This window comes from Pleurodeles waltl, chromosome 4_1 (genome assembly GCF_031143425.1).
Source record: "Pleurodeles waltl isolate 20211129_DDA chromosome 4_1, aPleWal1.hap1.20221129, whole genome shotgun sequence".
Lineage (NCBI taxonomy): Eukaryota > Metazoa > Chordata > Amphibia > Caudata > Salamandridae > Pleurodeles > Pleurodeles waltl.
In genome coordinates, this window is record NC_090442.1 from 791,726,345 (window position 1) to 791,749,854 (window position 23,510).

Sequence of the window (23,510 nt, forward strand, 5' to 3'; positions counted from 1 at the left end):
AATAAGTGCCAGAATCAATGGGCTATGGCTACCTGAAACTCATTCCATCTATCATCCTCATGCTCCTCTAACTGTGCAGGCATTCATTATAAAAAAAATTCACTATCACTTTTTTCTTTCCTAGAACATCAATTATTTCATATTCAAATGTTTGCTTCCACATCAACAGTCCAGCTATCCTTGCTGAAGCATTAACAGTACCTTCTAATGTTAAAATCGTAACTAAAGACTTACAATCACAATAAATATTAAGTAGCTTCCCCCAAATAGAAGATCTAAAATGGTCCAAACCCCAGCCACAAGCTATTGTTTCGCCCTTAGTACTAGAATATTTTTCTTCCATAGGCGATACTGATCTTGAATAAGCATAAGCAATAATATATTCCTTGCCATTCACACCAGTTTGGGAAAAGGCACCTCCTAGCCCTTTACTACTAGCATTCATGATAAAAATGCTAGCAGCATTGAGGTCAAAACAATTCAAAGCAGACCCATTTGAAGAAGCTGCCTTTCTCCTCACACTTACTAGACCACACAAACTTAAGGCCTGATTTAGAAACAAATGTGACGGATATCCAGTATGCTATATTTCGATCCCCATAAGACATAATGGGCTCATAATGCCGCGGATGGGATATCTGTCATGTTTGTGACTGAGTATTCCCCTCTGCCAAGTTCAAAATCAGGCCCTTACACTTCAAAAGCTGCCTGATGTGATAAGACGTGTCAGCAAAGTATATTGTAAATTTAGCACAGTATTTGGCTAACCCCCAAAACAACCTGACATCATCTTTGCTAGTGGGTGCAGATATTTCTTCAATCTCACTTACTAAGGACAGCTTAGGTTTCACACCAGTTTCTTCTATAACATGACCAAGATAAGTCACATTTCTCTCAGAAAATTTACATTTTGAAAATTCAACATTGAAACCATGTGATTCCAATATATTCCGTACCTTTGGCAGTCTGTCATTATGTTATTTTTATCACACTTGAAAACTAAGATAACATTTTCAAAAAACATTGTGCCATTCACCTTGTCAAACAATTTAAATATTAAACATCAGACAACAGCTACCACTGGCACTGAGCAATATAGCATATGTTTAAAATGTAAACAACCTTCAGGCATGATGATACATACCGTAAGTTTCCTTGAATCTAGAAACCCTGAAATTGAGGAAAACCATTTTGCTCCCTTGGTACATGTCACCTTCTCATTAACCTTCTGCAATTGACATCTATCTACAACAATGTTGTTGTTAAGATGGTGGTCAGGACATGACCTGATTTTACCACTATCTCCATCTAGCTACAACTAGAGGAAAAATCCAGTCAGATGCTTCAATAATTTAATTCACCCATGAAGCAACCAACTTTTCCAATTCTTTGAAAGCTTTTGTTCCTAGCACATCATAGTTATGTTCCTTAATAAATTTATGTTCTTGGGATTTGCATCAGCTTTTAAATTATTCTATGTTCAAATCCTTTAAAGTTTCCCGAAGCCTTGATGAAAGCCATAGGAAATTTGTATAGCATATCATTACCTACATTAACTTGATCATCAATTATCAAAACTTGCTCTTTACTATTACGGTGTAACACTATATGAAAATGTCTTTGATCAAACCAGCCTAAACAGGATATCCTTTTTTGGCAACATAGAGTTTTCCCCGAATACATCTATTCTTGAACTTAATAACAAACCATCTAAACTCTACCACATCAATGTGCTCAACACTGTAACACTTGAGATTAATGTCTGGTTCTGTTAATTATTCTCCTGCCCTCTCCACTAATTTCGCTCTCAGATTTCTTCATTAATGATGATATACAGTGACCTGGAATCAGCAAATATCTTCAAAGACATGCCTCCAATCGTCATCCAGAAACAGGCACATTTGGTAAATGCTGAAATCTTATTTAAACATTCTGCAAAATCTCAGCAGAAATGTCTGCTACCAGACTTTTAATCAAAATGCAAATGGACACGAGGACTAAATAACCTTTCTAAAAAAGTTAACTTCTATATCCATCACAAGTTTAGATCTATATACTAACACACATCTTAGAGGGAATCAGTGAATCAGATAGGGATAGAAGAGGATTGGACATATTTCCTTTTCCTGTATGCAGATGTGTCTGAAACACTGCATGCAGAGAAATTATTTAGCTATATAATTTTATGTCAAGACCGGAGGCTCATATTATGTTTACTTTTCCTGCTTTAATATCAATAGCAGCAGCAGTCAAGAATATTAACCAATCCCAGAAGGATAGGCAGAACAAGCTACCAATGGGAGATAAAGAGTTAAAACAAACCAATCAGAATGCGATGCACATAAAGAAATACCCAACTTGACTGCAAGCAGCCCCCTTTTCTTGCTGCTCGCAGTCAAGATAAGTATATCTTTATAGCGTTCTTCACATGTGCATTTTATTCTGTCAATTGTATATTTTATTATGTATTATAGCTTTATTTGACTCTTGCTAGCGATATTGGCTTTGTTTTCTTCATTTGCGCCCGTAAATCCCCCTTTTTTCCACTTACAGTTGTCGCGACCGTTCTTCTCGCGCTTAACGTGCCGCGCCGAGCGTTCTGACATTCTCTTCAGAACACTCCGACGCGCCTCACCTCATCGGCTGAATTCTTTCGGCCGCAGCCTTTCAGAGCGTCACTTCGTTTCCTCGCTTCACAGCTTCTGAATAACTGGAATTTCTCAATGAGTGCCTATTTTTAGCCTCTCTGCTCGCACCGGAGTTCCTCGGCTGCAGATACTTCCTGGGAGCGCAGCTTCCTTCTGCCTCACGTTCTTGTTGGCAGGGAAGTTTCGTTTTACACGCCCTTTACTCCCTCCCATTATTTTAACCCTGTTTTCACCAGATTAAATTCCCTATTAATTTAAAATGGATTTTTCCACATTTTTTGAAAGAAATAAGGATGAAAATAATGATGACAATTATGTATTTTCTGAAAATTTGAATACATTTATACAATCTTCTGTGGCAAAGGCCGTTTCTGCCTCCATGTCAAAAATTTCTAAGCAGTTAGAAACACTGTTTCATCCTGTCTAACTCAAGCACAATTGGCCCTATCTGCGGGGGAAAGCAGAAAGCGCAAAGCTGCGGAGGCTTCTAAAGATAACTAAAATAACGCTTCTGCGCTATTGGATAGTGAGTCTACCTCGCACAGGTTAGAGGACGACATTCCTCACATGCCTCCTAGTAAGTTCTATGGGTACTAAGAGCAAACAAAAATCAAAACATATACTCTCAACCCATAAAATTGTGATTAATAAAATAAATGACACGGATGACAACATGGATGACTTAAACTCGGATAAAGACATAGACGATGTCAGTAATTCCGAATTTTGGGTTGGTCCTCCTGCCAAGAAGGCTAAATCAATGATGGGAGATCTTGACCCCTCTATTCTTCTGGATGCTGAAGGGATGCCTATGTTCGATCCCCTCTTAATTCATCATCCCAATTCCACTGAGTGACTCCCATCTGAACATGTCCACAAAACTGCGCCTATCTCTTGACAAGCAAGTGAGCGCTTAGCTTAAAATGGAATGCCCTAGACCTTTGCTACCTCTACACATTACTGCTACCCCTTTCATAGATACATCCATGATAACTTTTTTCTCAAAATTTGGAAAAGACCCACGAAAAGGAGTCGACAGAGCCTGGTCAGTCTGTCAAGACAAAGTCTTAGATGTAGTAGGTCCTCTTGCCCGCATCTTTGACATGGCAGAATCGGCACAACTAAACAATGATTCAATTGATCCAGAAGAGCTTTCGCTTTGGATCCAACAAGCGTTCTGTATTCTTGGGAACGCAAACTCAGTGATGACTCACGAACGGCGAAAGGGACTTTTACTCAAACTGGACTCTAAGTTAGTTAATCTCACTGTTATGGACCCAGGTCCTAAAGCTGATGGTCTTCAGTTTGGCGATTCCTTCCTTAAGGAGTTAGTCAAATACGTCACTACCTTTGCGTCCCTTGATAAAGTGCAACAGTCGCTCAAGAAAGTCTTCAATGCTCGTGTTTTTGCCAGGGCCGGTAGAGGAAGGGGTCGCTTTACCGGCTGTTACGCAAGAGTTCAAGGCTACAGAGGCTCCTTCCATTCCCAACCTCAAGAATTCAGACCACAATTCTATCCTCAGCGAACCAGAGGCTTTCGGGGCAGAAACCAACGTAATTCCAAGAACTATTCTACCGCAGGTAAGCCCCTTTTCTGGCCATCTTTCCATAGGGGGTCGTCTAAAATTATTTCTCCACAGGTGGAAGGAGATTACGTCAGATCCTTGGATACTCGATACAGTCAGAGGTTATTTAATAGAGTTTTGCAAAACCCCTTATCAACCTTTTCGCCCTTCCCCTCTAAAATTCACCGCAGAAATGGCAGATCTCGTTTCTTCAGAAATCCAGTCCCTTCTCCTCAAACGCGCTATTCAATTGGTTCCGCCTCATCAAGTGGGTTTCCTAAGTACTATATTTCTAGTGATCAGGAAAAACAAAAAGATCAGGCCAGTCATAAATCTCAAGAAATTCAATCAATTCGTAGTTTATAGTCATTTCAAAATGGAGACGATCCTGCATCTCAGAGATTCTCTCCTTTTGAACAATTGGTTAGTACGGCTAGATCTTCAGGATGCCTATCTAACAATACCTATTCATCACTCTCACAGAAAGTTTCTCCAGTTTCAATGGCAACAACAGATCTATCAATTTTCTTGCCTTCCTTTTGGCCTTTCTTCAGCTACTTGGTGTTTCACCAAGTTAATGAAGCCAGTAGTAGCTCATCTCAGAGCACAGGGTTTCCGGCTAATCATTTACCTAGACGATATCCTTCTCATGCATCAAAATTCCACCACTCTCCGCTCTCAACTTTCCTACACTACTACCCTTCTTTCAGACCTAGGTTTCATCATCAACACAGACAAATCTGTTCTAACTCCATCCCAATCCATAGAATTTCTAGGATTTCTGGTGAACTCCCCGCAAGGAACCCTTCACCTCCCAGATTCCAAGATAAAATCTATCAAAGCAGAAATAACCCAATCTTTAGGGCAGACTTCTCTCTCCCTTTAGTCTTTTGCAAGGATTGTAGGTCTTCTTTCTTCTTCAATTCAAGCGATCTTCCCAGGACCCCTTCATTATCGAGCTCTCCAAAGGTTCAAATTTCAACACAGACGCAAGGGTCTTGCTTATTCAGATTCCATCCTCCTCGATCAAGAATCCTGTACAGAACTTCATTGGTGGTTAGACCACCTGGAAGCCTGGAACGGAAGGACTATCTTTGTCTCAGTGTCAGATCTTGTCTTAGAATCAGATGCAAGTCTAACAGGTTGGGGCGCAAGATGTGGTCAAATATCGACTGGAGGCACATGGTCTCCTCAGGAGTCTTCATTGCACATCAATTATTTAGAGATGCTTGCAGGCTCCTTTGCGATCAGAAGTTTTACCAAAAACAAAGTTCATTGTTTGGTCCTTCTTCCTATAGACAACCTATCAGCCAACAGATACATAAATCACCTTGAAAGTACCAGATCCAAACTTCTAGCCAAATTGGCCAAAAGCTTCTGGGAATTTTGCCTCCAACGCAAAATCTCAGTTCAAGCAGAATACTTGCCAGGTTCTCTCAATCCAGTGGCAGACTGGTACTCTCGTCATCTCTTAGACTACAGCGATTGGAAACTTAATTCTTCCATCTTCAACCTAATCCCCCGCAAATGGGGTCCCTTCCACATAGATCTCTTTGCGTCGCGTCTAAATACTCAGCTTCCCCAAATCTTCAGTTGGAGACCAGATCCCCAAGCTCTTGCAACCAATGCCTTTCTTCAAAACTGGTCAAATGCAATAAATTATGCCTTCCCTCCATTCATCATGATCAACAGAGTGCTTGCTCAAGTACGTCGACAAAAAGCCACAATCTTCTTAATAGTTCCATTTTGGCAGTCTCAAGTCTTGTTCCCTCCCCTCCTCGAACTATATATAGACTTTCTGATCCTTCCTCCCTCCTTCCCATCAATAATTCTCAATCCCCAAGGTCTTCCCCACGACCTGATCCTCAATCAATCTCTCCCATCAGCCTGGAAGTTGTCAGGACTTCTTCCTCTTATCCAGGAATTTTGCTTGAAGCTTCAACCTATATCAACAATTCCTGTCCCCCCGGTACATCTAAAGCTTACAAGTCTGCTTGGTCAATCTGGTCTAACTGGTGTATGGGAAAATCTTGTAATCCCTTTTCAGCAGATTTATCCTTGATAGCTAATTTTCTCGCTTCTCAAGACAGTTCTGGTAAATCTTACAGGACCATCAATTTGTATTGTTCTGCTATCTCTCTTCATCATCCTTTTATTAATAATAAACCAGTTGGAGAACATCCTCATTTGCCGGTTATTAAAGGGAGTAAAATTTTCCAATCCGCCTCTACCCAAATATTCTGTGTTATGGGATGGTAATCTTGTTTTACAAATGTTTTTATCTTGGCAAGATAATGAACTGTTATCTCTAAAAATGCTCTCTGCTAAATTAACAATGTTATTGTATTTAGTCTCTATTAAGCGTCTTTCCGATGTTAGAGCTCTAGATGTTTCTGCTCGACATTTCACCCCCACTGGTGTACTGTTTAATGTTTCCAGACGTACAAAAAACAATTTCTCCTCAGTGTTCTATCCCTTCTTTCCCAACCAACCTCAGTTATGTGTAGGTAACTGTTTAAAAGTTTATGAGCAAAAGACATCGGATCTCAGAACGTCTTCCACCACTCAACTCTTAATTTCCTTCAGAAAACCCTTTAAACTAGTTTCCTCTCCTACCTTGGCTCGTTGGGTCAAATGGATTGTGTCCCTTGCTGGAATTGATATCTCTAAATTTGGAGCCCATTCTTCCCGAGGTGCTATGACGTTTAAAGCCTTTCAGGCTGGTTCTCGCTTGGAAGACATTCTGAGATCTGCAGATTAGTCAAATGATTCTACTTTTCGTACTTTCTATTGCAAACCCGTTGTTAATGATTCTTCTCTCGTGATTGATATGCTTTAAACAAGCATAATATGAGCCTCCGGTCTTGTCATAAAATGTAGATTTTCCAAATAATTTATGACGGAAAGTCTTAATTTTATTAAAGACACGGAGGCGAGTATTATCCCACCACTCATCCACTATAATTTGTTTCTTCTTTCCCTCCCTCTAGTCTCTACAAACGCTCCAGCGACACTTCAGGATAGAATCCAGTGCTCACCTTCCGCCATGGATCAGAGGCCTATTCCTACTACAATAAATATGGATCTCTACCATCGTTCTCTCCTCAAATTGGACTATACTCTGGTTTTGGACAGGTTCCAGGAAGCGTTCTCTCTAATTTTAGCTGTTTGTATAATTGCTTGAATATTTCCATCATTTTAATCTTACTAATGACTTTCTCACAGAAGAAAAGAGGGCTGCTTGCAGTAAAGTTGGGTATTTCTTTATGTGCATCGCATTCTGATTGGTTTGTTTTAACTCTTTATCTCCCATTGGTAGCTTGTTCTGCTATCCTTCTGGGATTGGTTAATATTCTTGACTGCTGCTGCTAATGGTATTAAAGCAGGAAAAGTAAGCATAATACTCGCCTCTGTGTCTTTAATAAAATTTAGACTTTCTGTCATAAATTATTTGGAAAAATCTACATTTTCCTTGACAATGTAAAGATATATATGTTATATATTTGTACACATACATGTATGCTAGTGTCTGTGTGCTTACTATTGTTCATTTAATATTGTTTTGTTTGAATTGCTTCCCAATCCAAGATGGCTGAACCGTTCGTGGATTACCTCACGTCCTGCTTAGTGCTATAAAAAGAAAGACTCTTATGAGCCTGGTACTGTCGCAATGGTTCCTGCTTGATTGCCTACTCACTGGACTCTAGGGATTATCCACCTTCTCCAGCTAATATTTGTTGTTATTGCTTTCACATTGTTAATAAAAGGACAATTGTGCCCAGTCGATCAGAATATAGTGCTGGTTGGATTGTCCTGGACCAGTGCTGTAGTCTTGCTTTTTTCCATTAAAGTATTTAGACTATCAGATCTGAATTAATGTTTTGTAGGTAAAAAATGAAGATTGGAAGCAGAGTCCTAATGATGACAGAGAGATAGATGGGCACACACATGCATGCATGCACACATGCACGCACCCATAAACACACGCACGCATACACACATACTTACTCTCTCTCAACCAGCAATAAGCCTGGACACCGAAATAAAAGCAGCCCCATTAGCAAATAAGATAGCTAAATACTGACCAATATTTGCCTATATTAGCAAGTTGCAGTTTTGAACCTGTAAAAACATGCTGTGTGGGTGTTTTAAAAGTATGGAAGATTTTATGCTTTTGTGCTTTCTGCAAGCAATCTTTGTGGCACTATCCGGGAAAATCAACAGTAAAAACGATCCCACCATACCAACAAATAGAGCCACAAACAGCCAAAAACCTGTCCGACACACTTCCCAGTAGATCAACTCTTCTGGCACTGCCAGATTGCATTATCATCCCGTCCGATACTGTGTCTGACAGTATTACAAGTAAAGGCACCTTCCACCATTTGATGAATATATGTGGAACTGATAACGCGTCCCGAACTAGCTAATTTACTTACACAGGGACTCGTTTTAGGCCAATGAACCTTTTGACCCTGATTGGGGACTCCTTAAGATGAGATGGCTATTTGGCATTTCAATCAATAGATCAATGACTTCATCAATATTCACAATAACTAATCGATTCGACTTATCAATACCCTTCAATAAGAATGAAACACCATGACCTCTCAACCAATAAATGATCACACAAATCTACTAAAGGTTAAGATATTTATTCCCTATTAGTTACAATTCTAAGGTCATGTTTATTAGTCTCAATATCAATAAGCACAACAAAAGCATTATAATATGGCAACTTGAATAAGACTTTATCAAAGCAAAAATCAGGAACATCAGAACAAAGCACGACGTCAACATGAATCAACTTTAGCAGAGTAACATTAGTACAGTATTCAACAAAGGAAAGATTCAGTCATTTGTCTGTTTGCACCCAATATTAGTGAATTCCTTAACTAACCTCTAATTAGCATCAGCATGTTGGGCTTCATGCAAACAATTTAGCAACATGAATTTAGAAAACATCTAACTATGGCCTCTATCAAAAGAGCAGTTGGTACCTAGAAAGAAAAGGCAAACAGATAATTACAATTTATCATCAGATAGTTACCCATCCAAATGGGTCGGCAGACAGTATCAGTCTTTGTCCTCAGTACATCAGTCGATTCGCCATCAGCCAGGATAAGCAGCTTAAGCTCAGCAAGGTATAGCAAAAGGCTCTTCCCTCATAAGGAGGAGAAGAAGAACATCTCAGGCAGGGTTAAAGCAAGGATGGTTTAAGAGTAAAAGACAAAGGCCCTCATTACAACTTTGGCGGCCGGCAACTGCTGCCCGCCAAGTTGTAACCACTGCGCGGCTGCCAATACGGCCGCACTTCCGCGGTGACCATTACAACATCCCCGCTGGGCCGGGGTGCAGAAACCGAGCTTCCACCCCCCGGCCCAGTGGGGATGTCGGCCGCAACACGGAAGCCGGCTCCAAATGGAGCCGGTGGTGTTGCGGTGGTGTGACGGGTGCAGTTGCACCCGTCGCGCTTTTCACTGTCTGCTGTGCAGACAGTGAAAAGCTCCATGGGGCTGTGCCAGTGGGCCCCACGACTCCCCTTTCCGCCACCCTTTTCATGGCGGTTCCTACCGTCATGAAAAGGCTGGCGGGAGGGGGACTCATAATCCCCTAAATCCGCCTGAACCACTGTGGTGGAAAACCACCGGTCCTGGCGGTGCGACCGCGGCGGAAGTAATACCCAAGATTGCACCATCGTCAAAACAGCCCTGGTGGTCTTTGACCGCCAGGGTTGTAATGAGGGCCAAAGTATTTTCAGAAGAGTAAAGACGGCAAGGTAACGGGGCTGTGGAAAGTCCAGCAATGGCCCGATAATGGCAGAGTAAGAATGGCTGATTTCTCTTTGTGTCACTCCGTTATATTAAACTTGTCGAACAAGTCTCTAATTTCCAATTGGGCAATATTGGGTGCATTGTTATCTCTGTCCAATAATCCGTCGTTCACCTTACTAGAAATTTCACCTAAGACAGTTCTCATGCAGTTTATTGGCTCCTCTGATTGAAGTCTTCAATGGGTGGAACGTCAGGTAAGAAAAGTTACACTCGTTGCTCCAGTCAGTAGTTCCATTGTCTTTACCAGTTTAGGCGACCTTGTACCTATTGCGAATTACACTGTTGCATTCGGCAAGAATGTCTCCTTGAGCAAGTCGGGTCTCATGAGAAAGAATTTACTACGGTTACACACACATCTCTAGCTTCTTGAAAAATACAGTTTCATGTCCTTCAGGAGGACAGCACATTGCACGTTAGAAAAACACATTTAATATGAGACCAAACAGCTAGGCCCCGACCCTTGCTAACTAAGGCCTAGTGACTAATTTAGCAAAACCTTAATACAAGATTCATAGTGCTAATACAGAATCATCCATTAGTACATTATTAATTCATGATTAGTCAGTTTCATTAATCATCGTATAAATTGATGGCCACTCCCCGTGGGCACATTTCAAACGTGTGCATTACACTAAAACATTTTCTATGCAGCTTCATTTATACATTATTTGCAAGCTTTTCATGTTAATAATGATTACAAAATTACACTCCAACAATCCCTCCTCTGATGGCTCCTGTCATCACTCAAAGCCCTCCTTTCACAAATTTTTCATTTTCTAAATTCTGTCATCTCAATTTCTTCCCTTGGTCTTGCCTTTTCATATTTTGCTCTGAAAATGTTTTCCCTTTTCTTTTCTTCCCTCCTCGCATTACGTTTTGTGAATTTTGCTTTAATTCTTTTACTAATTTTGCATGATAACCATAATCCAAATAAACAAGCCAAAACAATCAATATCCCCTGTATTATTTTTGCCAATATCCCATGCCAAATATTACTAAACCAGCTTCCCACCTTAGCGAGTCCCTTTCCAACCTGTACCCAAACACCTGGTTCTTTCAATTCCTTCAAATCAGTCCTGTCTCTTGTTAAGTTAGTAAGCATACTTCTAATCTCATTACTATGGTCAGGTATGTAGGCACAGCAGTGACGCGCATTAAGCATCTGACAGACTCTGCCATTTTTCGTAAAAAGAATGTCTAAAACAAGCCTGTTTTGAAGAGTGATAGCCTTCTCCGCAGCAAGCTCGGAATCCATCAGGAGTATAGCCTGTGGAATTTATCAGCATGTTATCCACAATAGTAGACAACTTTCGAATCTTTATGGAGTTCAAGATAACTCCCACTGAAGGAATTTTTGCTCCAAATATGTCTCCTACTACACCAGCAGCAGTCTCTCTCTTTTGTCTAGTACGATGTAATTCAGACACCCTCGGAAACTTCTTCAAGTCCTCAAGCTGATATATCTTTGGGAAAACTATCCCCAAATAACATGTCCCATACCATCCCTTTGGAAGATGGTAATAAGCATTAAGTCCACATATATAATAGACCCCAGGGATCGCTGGATCCTGTCCATTTAACATGAAAGTCCACTTATTCTGAAACAAAAACACATGCTTACATTCACTCGTTCCCACAAACACATTGTCATAATATGACTTAGGCCGCGTTATACAAAGTTTACCTACAGGTAGTGCATCTAAAGCTAATTTCCCTTGTTTTCTTACCCCACTGTAACTCCCACTATCAATAAAGGATTGTTGCTGCAAGCCTTTCTCTAGTTTCTCCTTCCAAACCCTCCTTCTATCTTCAGTGTGATCTAGAAAGTTTTTCTCTACAGGTGTAAGCAAGCAAGTCAAATTATTGCAGTGTGCATAAGATGCACTAATTGTTAACGTCGCTTCAAAGAACCCCTTGACTAACTTTATGGTATAATATTTAGCTAGGCTATTCAAATCTTCTATGATAGGCACATAAGAGAACACAAGGTCGTGGTTAGAATAGAAATATTGTATCTCTTCCTTGTTATAGAACCGGGTTAGTAACAAACTACAGCTTATCGCATAAGTTAAGGGTAAACTATGGTAGGTAACTCCCTCTTGTACAGAAACAGGAATTTGTGTACACACAAAACAAGCTTTTGCATCCATGGTATCAACATGCTCACTCAGCAAGCGATAGAAAACATTAGAAGGCAGTTCTCCTTTTGTGTTAGTGCCTTTATGCAAATACTTTGTATCTTGCTCAAACCTCTCCCAAGGTGTTAGTGTAGCAGTCTCAGGAATTGTAGCATTGTTAGTTTCATTCCCATCCACCAATCGCATTTCCACAAACAAAGCTATAATTAATATCACACATATAACACCCAAAGCAACACCCAAATATTTACACCGCCTACTTCCCCCATTATCATCTATCGTGCTAGGCATGATCTGTAAAGAATCAGAAAGCAGAGTGCTATAAGTGTAAACAACCAACTGAGGATGGTTTAAAGCTTTTTCTCTCTTTTTTTGTCTTTTTCTCTGCAAAACTAAATAAAATCTTTCTTTGACAAGTATCTACAGGTTTTCATTCACTCCCAGGATCCTTTTCAATTTGGTTAGCAGCTTGTCACAATCAGTTTTCAAAAGGTCAATTCAGGTTAACAGTGTCACATCCGGTAACTTATCAATCTCTTTTCTCAGCTTCCTTTAGCTCAATTTCAACTTAACACAATCTCCTTTTTTTTTTGTGGCCAAACTCAGGTACCATAGTATTGACCTGGGACTTCTCGATCAAAACAGAAAGCCAAGAACTCTTGTTGCCACTCAGCTGACATTGTGTATGCCCATTCAGGATCTGCGTACCTTCTATTTGCTACTCTCTTTCTTTTCAACTTGCGGTCACCTTGTAATTCTCCTTCGCTCAGGTCTTCTTTCCTTGTTGTATCAACCTCTTCTTCAGTTGTCTCATCAACAACATCCTTTCCTATTGTCACTTGCGATTCTGGCCACTTATCTCCCTTTAAAGTCCCTCTGTTGTTTAACTTTCCGTGTTGCAGCTCAATGCCCTCCTCTTGTTATATGATATTTTCTCTTTCTGGACCTGCAATTGGCTCAGGAGGAGTCCGGGCACTCTGACTTTCTTCTGTCTCAACTCCGTGGCCTTCTGGGTCTGTCAGGGGCTCAACTTCAAACCCATATCCATCTGCTTCTGGGAGAACCTCTCTTTGGGTCGGTCCTCCTGGCGCCTCAGTTGAGATAGGCTCACTGTCACCCCTCTGGGTCTCGTCTCTTACTGAGGTTACCAAGCCGTCCTCAACGAGCTCTCTTTCTGTCTCAGTTCCCCTTTGATTACTCTCCGGCCCTGAGACTTCCTTTTCTTTTGCTGTTACTTTCGACAATTCAATTTCCTCATCAGTTGGACACGTCACCTTTTTTGTGTGACTGGCATGAATCCAGTTTGGAATTCCCGCACATTTCACAGCAGTAGTAGTTGTCAGTATTACTTGATATGGCCCCTTCCAAAGTGGCTCCAAACACGACTTCCTCACATGTTTCTTGATGACAACCCAGTCACTAGCTTTCAGATTGTGACCTGGATCACTTATCGGTGGCAATGTGGTGGCTTCCACCTGGTGAGAGAAAGAGCGGACCACATCAGCCAGACCCCTGCAGTAGTCCAACACCATATCATCCGTGATATTCACAAGAGCATTTGCAGGCACCACGGGCAATCTCATAGCTCGGCCCATGAGAATTTCATGAGGAGACAGTCCTGTTTTCTTGTTGGGTGTGTTTCTCATTGACATTAGCACTAAGGGCATCGCATCAGGCCATTTCAAATTTCTAGCTGCGCACATTTTTGCCATTCTCGACTTCAGGGTACCATTCATCTGTTCCACTAATCCTGATGCTTCAGGGCGGTAGCTACAATGCAACTTCTGCTCAATGCTTCACACAAGAGCTTAACCACCTCGTTGTTGAAGTGACTTCCTCTATCTGATTCTAAAGAGATCGGAAACCCAAAATGTGGAATCAAGTCCCTAAGCAGCAGCTTTGCTACTGTGAGACTATCATTCCTGCATGTAGGGTAATCTTTGATCCAGTGACTGAATAATCACACAATCACCAACACATATCTCAGACCTCCACACACAGGCATCTCAATAAACTCCAATTGCATTCTGCTAAATGGACCTCCTGCTCTCCCAATGTGGCTCAAATTCACCACTGTCCCTTTTCCCGCATTCATCTGTTGACATATGATGCACCGGTGACAAATCACTTCTGCGGTTTGTCTGAACTTCGGGTTAAACCAATCAATCTTGAACAACCTGATCATGGCATCTCTCCCAATATGTGCTTGCCCATGGTAAAACCTTGCAAACTGTGACAGAAGACTGTTCGGCAAAACCATTTTCCCCTCATCTGAAACCCACAAATCATCTGGTCTTTGTACGTATTGCATCTTAAGCCAAGAGCGTTTCTCCTCTCTGCTGGCACGACCCTGCAACAATTGTAATTCCTCCAACGTGTCAACCACTCTTAATGAGTAATCTGTGCATGTCTCAGTTTCTGTTTCAGGTAACAATTCCCACTGATCCTTGAACGATATATACAGTTCAATGCACAAAACCTTGCGACTTGATCTGCATATCCATTTCCCATTGACACAAAAGTGGTCATTACAACCCTGGTAGACGGTGTTAAAGCGGCGGTAAGACCGCCAACAGGCCGGTGGCAAAAAAAATGGAATTACAACCGTGGCGGAAACCGCCAACAAAGACAGCCACTTTAACACTCCGACCGCCACGGCGGTACAAACAAACAGCTTGGCGGTCACCGCCAACAGACAGGCGGAGGACAATGTACCGCCCACAGTATCACAACTTACCAATCCACCACCTTTTCTGGGGCAGATTCACAGCGGACAAAAACACGGCAGAAACATGACTTTGAAGAGAAGACGCTCACCTCTACACACCCCACGAGGAAGCAGGACGCCATGGAACCAGATCTGCGGATCCTGCCAGCCCTTATCTTCTTGCTCCTCTACCAGGAGCACGAACGCCGGCGGCGAAGACCACGGTGAGTACTGCACATACGACACAGGGGAGGGGGGAGGGAAAAAACAGGGACACACATAGGCAACACGCAACTCCCCCACCCCCACCCTCACCCACCACAACACACACACCAATACAGCATGATACATCACAGGTACACCCCCCAAACCCCTGGAAGAATGCAAAGACAAAAGAAAATGAGTGTAACCATTGTAATATATTAAAATCTAGTGCGCAAAAATATATATACACACCATAAACAAATATAGTCAGCAATAGTAGGCCAGGTAGTGCTCCATTGAAGTCCGTGGAACACTGGGCCGCACAGTATGGGCAAGGCCAACACAAGATCCCCGAACATGAAGGAGAGAACACTGCAGGGGCATCAGATACCAATAAAACAGGCACCTCAGGGGGAGGGAAAAGGGGGCACCTCAGCCGCTTGAGTGCACAATGCCAAATCCACGAGGGGGCCACATGCCCACTGTTCCATCCTGGGGAGTGCAAAGCCACAGTCTCTCAAGTCTATACAGTGGGTGGTTTGCCCACTGTTCCATCCTGGGGAGTGCAAAGGCACAGCCTCTCAAGTCTATACAGTGGGTGGTATGCCCACTGTTCCATCCTGTGGAGTGCAAAGCCACAGTCTCTCAAGTCTATACAGTGGGTGGTTTGCCCACTGTTCCATCCTGGGGAGTGCAAAGCCACAGTCTCTCAAGTCTATACAGTGGGTGGTTTGCCCACTGTTCCATCCTGGGGAGTGCAAAGCCACAGTCTCTCAAGTCTATATAGTGGGTGGTTAGACGACTGTTCCATCCTGGGGAGTGCAAAGCCACAGTCTCTCAAGTGGATAACAGTCTCCACTGGTTCTGGAGGGGGCCTTGTGCCCAGAGTGCTTCATCCTGCCAAGGACAGAGGTAGTGGATGCATCTCTCCACTGGTTCTGGAGGGGGCCTTGTGCCCAGAGTGCTTCATCCTGCCAAGGACAGAGCTAGTGGATGTATCATCCACTGGTTCTGGAGGGGGCCTTGTGCCCAGAGTGCTTCATCCTGCCAAGGACAGAGGTAGTGGATGCATCTCTCCACTGATTTCTGGAGGTGGCCTTGTGCCCAGAGTGCTTCATCCTGCTCGTGGTGGCCTCAGTAGCATCAGCGTTTTTGGCGCTCATTGGCCTGCGGTGCTTGTAGCGGCGTTGCCCTGTTCAGCGGTGCTTGTAGCGGCAGTGCCCTGTTTAGCGGTGTTTGAGTTGGCGGTGTCCTTGGCAGCGGTGCTTGAAGCGGCGGTGCCCTGTTCAGCGGTGCTTGTAGCGGCGATGCCCTGTTCAGCGGTGCTTTTAGCGGTGGTGCCCTGTTCAGTGGTGCTTGAGGAGGCGGTGTCCTTGGCAGCGGTGCTTGAGGCGGCGGTGCCCTGTTCAGCGGTGCTTGTAGTGGCAGTGCCCTATTCAGCGGTGCTTGTAGCAGCGGTGCCCTGTTCAGCAGTGCTTGTAGCAGCGGGCTCATTTGCAGTGACTCAGCTGCTGGCGGTTCTCTCTGGCCCAGCGGGGCTTGTGTTGGCGGTTCTCTTTGGCCCAGTGGGGCTTGTGCTGACGGTGGCCTCCTGGGCAGCGGGGATGATGGCAGTGGCCTCTTGGGCAGCAGGGCAGGTGCTGGCTGTGGCCTCCTGGGCAGCGGGGATGATGGCGGTCTTCTCCGCCGTGCTGCTCTTCCCAGACTTGCCGGGTTTCCTGTGGCCCTTCCCCACCTTGGAAGGTGTCACAGCTGACTCCACACTCCCAGCTGTACCCCTGGGAGTGGCTTTGGTGGCTGGAGTCTTCCCCCTCTCCCGCCGGGCACTGGCCAACTTTTGATGCTTGACAGGTGGGGGACTGTCCGTGCTGTGGCTCCGTGCCATACTGGCTGCCCTGGTGGCCAGTGCACTCCAGATTCCAGTGACTACAGGCACCACTGGTCCTGGAGATGTTGTGGCTGAGGTGCTAGGCTGGGTCCTGGAGAGTTGGGCCCTAGGAGACAGACGGGGTGGGGGAGGTGTGGGGAAGAGGTCAATGTTGGACAGGAAAAGCTTTTTGGAGACACTTGGACGGGTAGCTGGAGGGGGTTTGGGAGTGGAGGAAGAGGTTGTAGTTGTAGGAGGTGTACGTTTGGTGACTTTGGGTGAAGGTGCATGTGCTGGAGGCTGTCCTGAGGTGGATGGCTGTTGGGTGGGTGTGTGCCTGCGTTTGTGTATCTTGGGAGATGGCGTCACAGACACATTGGGAGAGGACACAGGGGACGTGTGAATGGTAGTGGGGGTGGTGACTGCACTTGAGCAGTGTGTGGTGGTGTGTGTGCTGGTGATGGCAGTAGTGGCTGTAGATGTAGTGCATGCAGGTGTGAGTGTAGATGAGACAGGGAGGGAGGAGGGAGACAAGGAGGAGGGGGACACAGTGGAGGCAGTGGATGTTGGTGTGTCTGCATGTGTGTGATGCTTGCGTGAGTGCCTGTGGGATGTGTGGTGCTTATGTTTGCCTGAGCTTCCCTTGTGTGTTGACGTGTGGGTATGCTGGTCTGAAGGTGTACTTGGGATAGGCTGAGGTAGAGGGGATTGGGTCTGGGTGGAGAAAGTTGGAGGGGGGAGGTTAGACACAGAGACAATGGCTGCCATCAGTGCTGAGGCCAGAGTCTGAAAAGCTTGCTGAAGGGCCGCCTGACCAGAATGAATGCCCTCCAGGAATGTTTTTGTTTGTTGCAACTGCCTTTCTACACCCTGGATGGCATTTAAAATGGTAGACTGCCCAACAGTGAGGGACCTGAGGAGGTCAATGGCCTCCTCACTGAGGGCAGCAGGTGTGACAGGGGCAGGGCCTGAGGTGCCTGGGGCGAAGGTGATGCCCACCCTCCTGGGTGACCGGGCACGGGGCAAAGGCTGAGGGCAGTGCTGGCAGGGGGGGGTGGCGGCTGTACCTGTAGATGCGGGGGCACAGATGATGACACCACCACAAGGGTGGTCCCATCAGAGGACGAGTCTGTGTCACTGGTGTCAGCTCCTGTCCCGCCTTGGAGCTCCCCCCGCCCTCCGCCCCACTGGTGAAATCCGACTCTGTAGTGTCGCCCTCCAGAGCCATGTGGGATGCAGCTCCCTCCTGCTCCGGTTCCACTGCTCCTCCGCCTGATGATGCTAATGCACACAAGAACAGGGAGACCACAAAAAGGGGGGGAAGACAGAAGAAAAACATGTAGAGTGCATGCATTACCGCTACCGTTGGCGGACACGAGAGACACAGAAGCCCCCTGCACTACGCCACGCTCTTGGCCTCCACTGTTCAATCCCTGGGACATGTCCTACAAGGCTATGAACGACATCTGCACACATGGATGACACAGGGGCATGACTAGGTGTACTTGGCACTCTACAGAGGTGGGGTGGGGTGCCACATGGCCTGCCTTACGGCGGGACCTTGCCTACTAAACTCGCCCTTGCCTAGGAAAATACACAGCCCACCTCCCCCACCCAGACACCTCCACTGCGCGCAATATCAACTGGATGAGAGTGTACTCACCCCCTTGTGGCTGCTGTGATGCCCCCAAGCGCCCATCCAACTCCGGGTACGCCACCGGCAGGATCCTGAACATCAGGGGGGTCATGGTGCGATGGGCACCCCTCCCACATTGGGAGCCAATCCCCAGCGGAGCCTCCGCCATCTTCTTGCTCCAGCGGCGAATGTCCTCCCATCTTTTCCAGCAGTGGGTGCTCCGTCTGTGGTAGACCCCCAGGGTCTGGACATCCTTGGCGATGGCACGGCAAATATCTTTCTTCTGGTGGGCGCTGACCTCATGAATTGTACAGGGGGAAGAGAAATGTTATTACCAACTGCACCGTCACAGTCTTTGGCCCCCATCCCTACCCTTGCCATGTGGCACATGCATTAATCGTCATTTCATGCACGCCTCAATCTCCCCCCCATCTTTCATCCACCCCACTCCAAACAGGCATAGCCCATACAGCATGCTCCCAGTGTACTTACCTGTTTGTCTGGAGGACTGTAGAGTAGCGTGTACTGGGGGAGGACCCCATCCACGAGTTTCTCCAGCTCCTCCGATGTGAAGGCACGGGCCCTTTCCCCAGACACTTGAGCCATTGTCTCTTCCAGACCGAGGTCACAGCAGCACTTGCAGTGTAGGTCCTCTCTTGTCGAAGATCAGGTATCGAGTGATTGAACAGATAGAAAATGGCAGTCACATCCGCGGCGGTGCGTACCGTCACTGCCGGCGTACATCATCATTGGCGCTTGGGACCCATAGGGTCCAATGTTAACCAATGCAACATTGCGCCGCGGTCTTCGACCGCCTACAGCGATGGTGTACAACGCCAGCGCAGTTACCCCACATCCCATTGTCCCACTTTAGAGGTCAGGCAGCCAACATTTCAGGGGTCGACATGGCTTAATTTTTAACTGCGTCACACATACCTAGGCCTAGCCTCAACACACATACAGGCCAATTTTCGGATTATGATTCGTGTTCTGTGTAAGCTGTGGGTACGTACCTCTGAGTTGTTTGACTCTGTGCTCGCTGTTGTCCTTTATAGGCAATGTCCGCTGGGACATGTGAGGATATGGTGGCATCCTCCGGTGTACAGACCGCTGGTGGACCTGTCGACAATGGAGGAAAGACATGTGATCATCACCCACAGACTTGACCGTGCCACAATTCAGGAACTGTGTGCCCAGCTGGAGCCAGACTTGATGTCAGCTATCCGCCATCCCATAGGAATCCCCCCTCTAGTGCAGGTGCTGTCAGTACTCCATTTCCTTGCAAGTGGGTCATAGCATTAGGGATGTCCCAGCCTATGTTTTCCAACGTGTTGTCCAAAGTGTTGTCTGCCCTGCTGAAACACATGCAGAGCTACATCGTTTTCCCTCAGGTGGAGGATTTGCCGACAGTGAAAGGAGACTTCTATGCCTTGGGACATATCCCCAACATCATAGGTGCCATTGATGGGACCCATGTGGCTTTGGTACCCTCCCGCAGGAGTGAACAGGTGTACAGAAACCGGAAGAGTTCTCATTCCATGAATGTGCAGATGGTGTGTTTGGCAGACCAGTACATCTCCCATGTTAATGCCAAGTTCCCTGGCTCAGTGCATGACGCCTACATCCTGCGGAATAGCAGCATCCCTTATGTGATGGGGCAACTCCAGAGGCACCGTGTATGGCTAATAGGTGAGCACCTGGAAGCAAGACAGTGGGAATGGTTGTCTGGGTCTGGGGACATCCCAACAGGTTAGTGTGTGTCTAACAGTTGTCCCTCGACATTTGCAGGTGACTCTGGTTACCCCAACCTGTCATGGCTACTATTCCTATGTCACACAGCTCTAGTCCATGAGGAATCTAAGCAGATGTCACACAGTGGGACAAACACCTGTGAAATTGTAAGGGAAAGTGACAACTCAGTGACCATACACTGGGTGAAAACGACAGACAGGAGAAAGGTAGTAGTGTTAAAGTACATGTAGTAGGCAGGTTTGTATTCCTACCTGTGTCTCACTGGAAATATTGCAGGATCACTGAGTCCCTGTTGTGCATGTCTTCTTCCTCTGCTTCCTCCTCATCACTGTCCACAGGCTCCACAGCTGCCACAACAATGCCATCTGGACCATCCTCCTGCAGAAAAGGCACCTGTCGTCGCAAAGCCAAGTTGTGAAGCATACAGCAGGCCACGATGATCTGGCACACCTTCTTTGGTGAGTAGAATAGGGATCCACCTGTCATATGGAGGCACCTGAACCTGGCCTTCAGGAGGCCGAAGGTCCGCTCGATCACCCTTCGAGTTCGCCCATGGGCCTCATTGTGGCATTCCTTTGCCCTTGTCCTGGGATTCCTCACTGGGGTCAGTAGCCATGACAGTTTGGGGTAACCAGAGTCACCTGCAAATGGCGAGGGACAACTGTTAGACACACACTAACCTGTAGGGATAACCCCAGACCCAGACAACCATTCCCAATGACTTGCTTCCAGGTGCTCACCTAATAGCCACACATGGTGCCTCTGGAGTTGACCCATCACATAAGGGATGCTGCTATTCTGCAGGATGTAGGCGTCATGCACTGAGCCAGGGAACATGGCATTCACATGGGAGATGTACTGGTCTGCCAAACATACCATCTGTAAATTCATAGAATGATAACTCTTCCGGTTTCTGTACACCTGTTCACTGCTGTGGGGTGGGGACCAAAGCCACATGGGTCCCATCAATGGCACCTATGATGTTGGGGATATGTCCCATGGCATAGAAATCACCTTTCACTGTAGGCAAATCCTCCACCTGAGGGAAAACGATGTAGCTACGCATGTGTTTCAGAAGGGCAGACAACACTCTTGACAATACGTTGGAAAACATGGGCTGGGATATCCCTGATGCCATTGCCACAGTTGTTTGAAATGAGCCACTTGCAAGGAAATGGAGCACTGACAGCACCTGCACTTGAGGGGGGATTCCTGTGGGATGGCGGATTGCTGACATCAGGTCTGGCTCCAACTGGGTACACAGTTCCTGGATTGTGGCACGGTCAAGCCTGTAGGTGATATTCAAATGTCGCTCCTCCATTGTCGACAGGTCCACCAACGGTCGGTACACCGGAGGATGCCGCCATCCCCTCACATGTCCCAGTGGATGGTGCCTATGAAGGACAACAGCGAGCACAGAGTCAACTAACTCAGAGGTACGTACCCACAGTTTACACAGAACACCATCCATACACAAAAGGTGGCCTGTGTGTGTTGAGTGTAGGCCTAGGTATGTGTGACGCAGTTGAAAATTAAGCCATGCGGGCCCCTGAAATGGCGGCTGCCTGACCTCTAAAGTGGGACAATGGGATGTGAGGTAACTGGGCTGGCGTTGTACACCGTTGCAGTAGGCGGTCAAAGACCGCGGCGCAATGCTGCTTTGGTTAACATTGGACCCTATGGGTCCCAGGAGCCAATGACGATGTACGCCGGTGGTGACGGTACGCACCCCGCGGACGTGACCGCCATTTTCTATCTGTTCAATCACTCGATACCTGATCTATGACAAGAGAGGACCTACACTGCAAGTGCTGCTGTGACCTCGGTCTGGAAGAGACAATGGCTCGTGCGTCTCGGGAAAGGACCCCTGCCTTCACATCGGAGAGGTTGGAGAAACTTGTGGACGGGGTCCTCCCCCAGTACCAGCTACTCTACGGTCCTCCAGACAAACAGGTAAGTACACAGGGAGCATGTTGTATGGGCTATGCCTGTGTGGAGAGGGCTGGATGTAAGAAGGAAGGAGGCAGAATTCTGCGTGCATGAAAGACGGTGAATGCATGTGCCACATGGCAAGGGTAGGGATGGGGGCCAATCACTTTGACGGTCCAGTTGGTAATGACTTCTCTTTTTCCCCTGTACATTTCATGTAGGTCAGCGTCCACCAGAAGAAAGATATTTGGCGTGCCATCACCAAGGACGTCCGGACCCTGGGGGTCTACCACAGACGGAGCACCCACTGCCGGAAAAGATGGGAGGACATTCGCCGCTGGAGCAAGAAGACAGCGGAAGCTCAGCTGGGGATGGCCTCCCAACGTGGGAGGGGTGCCCGTCGCACCATGACCCCCCTGATGTTCAGGATCCTGGCGGTGGCCTACTTGGGGTTGGATGGGCGCTTGAGGGCATCACAGCAGACAGAAGGGGGTGAGTACACTCTAAATCTGCTGACTTTGCGCGCAGTGGAGGTGTCTGGGTGGGGGAGGACGGCTCTGGTTTTCCCTAGGCCAGGGCGAGTTCCGTAGGCAAGGCCCCTCCGTAAGGCAGGCCATGTGGCACCCCACCCCACCTCTGTAGAGTGCCAAATACAGCTATTCATGCCCCTGTGTCCTATATGTGTGCAGATGTCGTCCATAGCCTTGTAGGCCATTTCCCAGGAATTCAACAGTGGAGCCCAAGAGCGCGGCACAGTGCAGGGGGCTTCTGTGTCTGTCGTGTCCGCCAACGGTAGCGGTAATCCATGCAATCAACATGTCTTTCTTCTGTTTCCCCCCCCCTTTTTGTGGTCTCCCTGTTCTTGTGTGCATTAGCATCATCGGGCGGAGGAGCAGTGGCACCGGAGCACGAGGGAGCTGCATCCCACATGGCCATGGAGGGCGACACTACGGAGTCTGAGTTCACCAGTGGTACGGAGGGTGAGGGGAGCTCCACGGCAGGGACAGGAGTTGACACCAGCGACACGGACTCGTCCTCTGATGGGAGCTCCCTTGTGTTGGCGGCAACATCTGTGCCCCCCGCATCTACAGGTACAGCCGCCAGCCCCCCTACCAGCTCCGCCCTCCCAGCAGCCCCTCAGGCTTTGCCCCGTGCCCGCTCACTCAGGAGGGTGGGCATCACCTTCACCCCAGGCACCTCAGGCCCTGCCCCAGTCACCCCTGCTGCCCT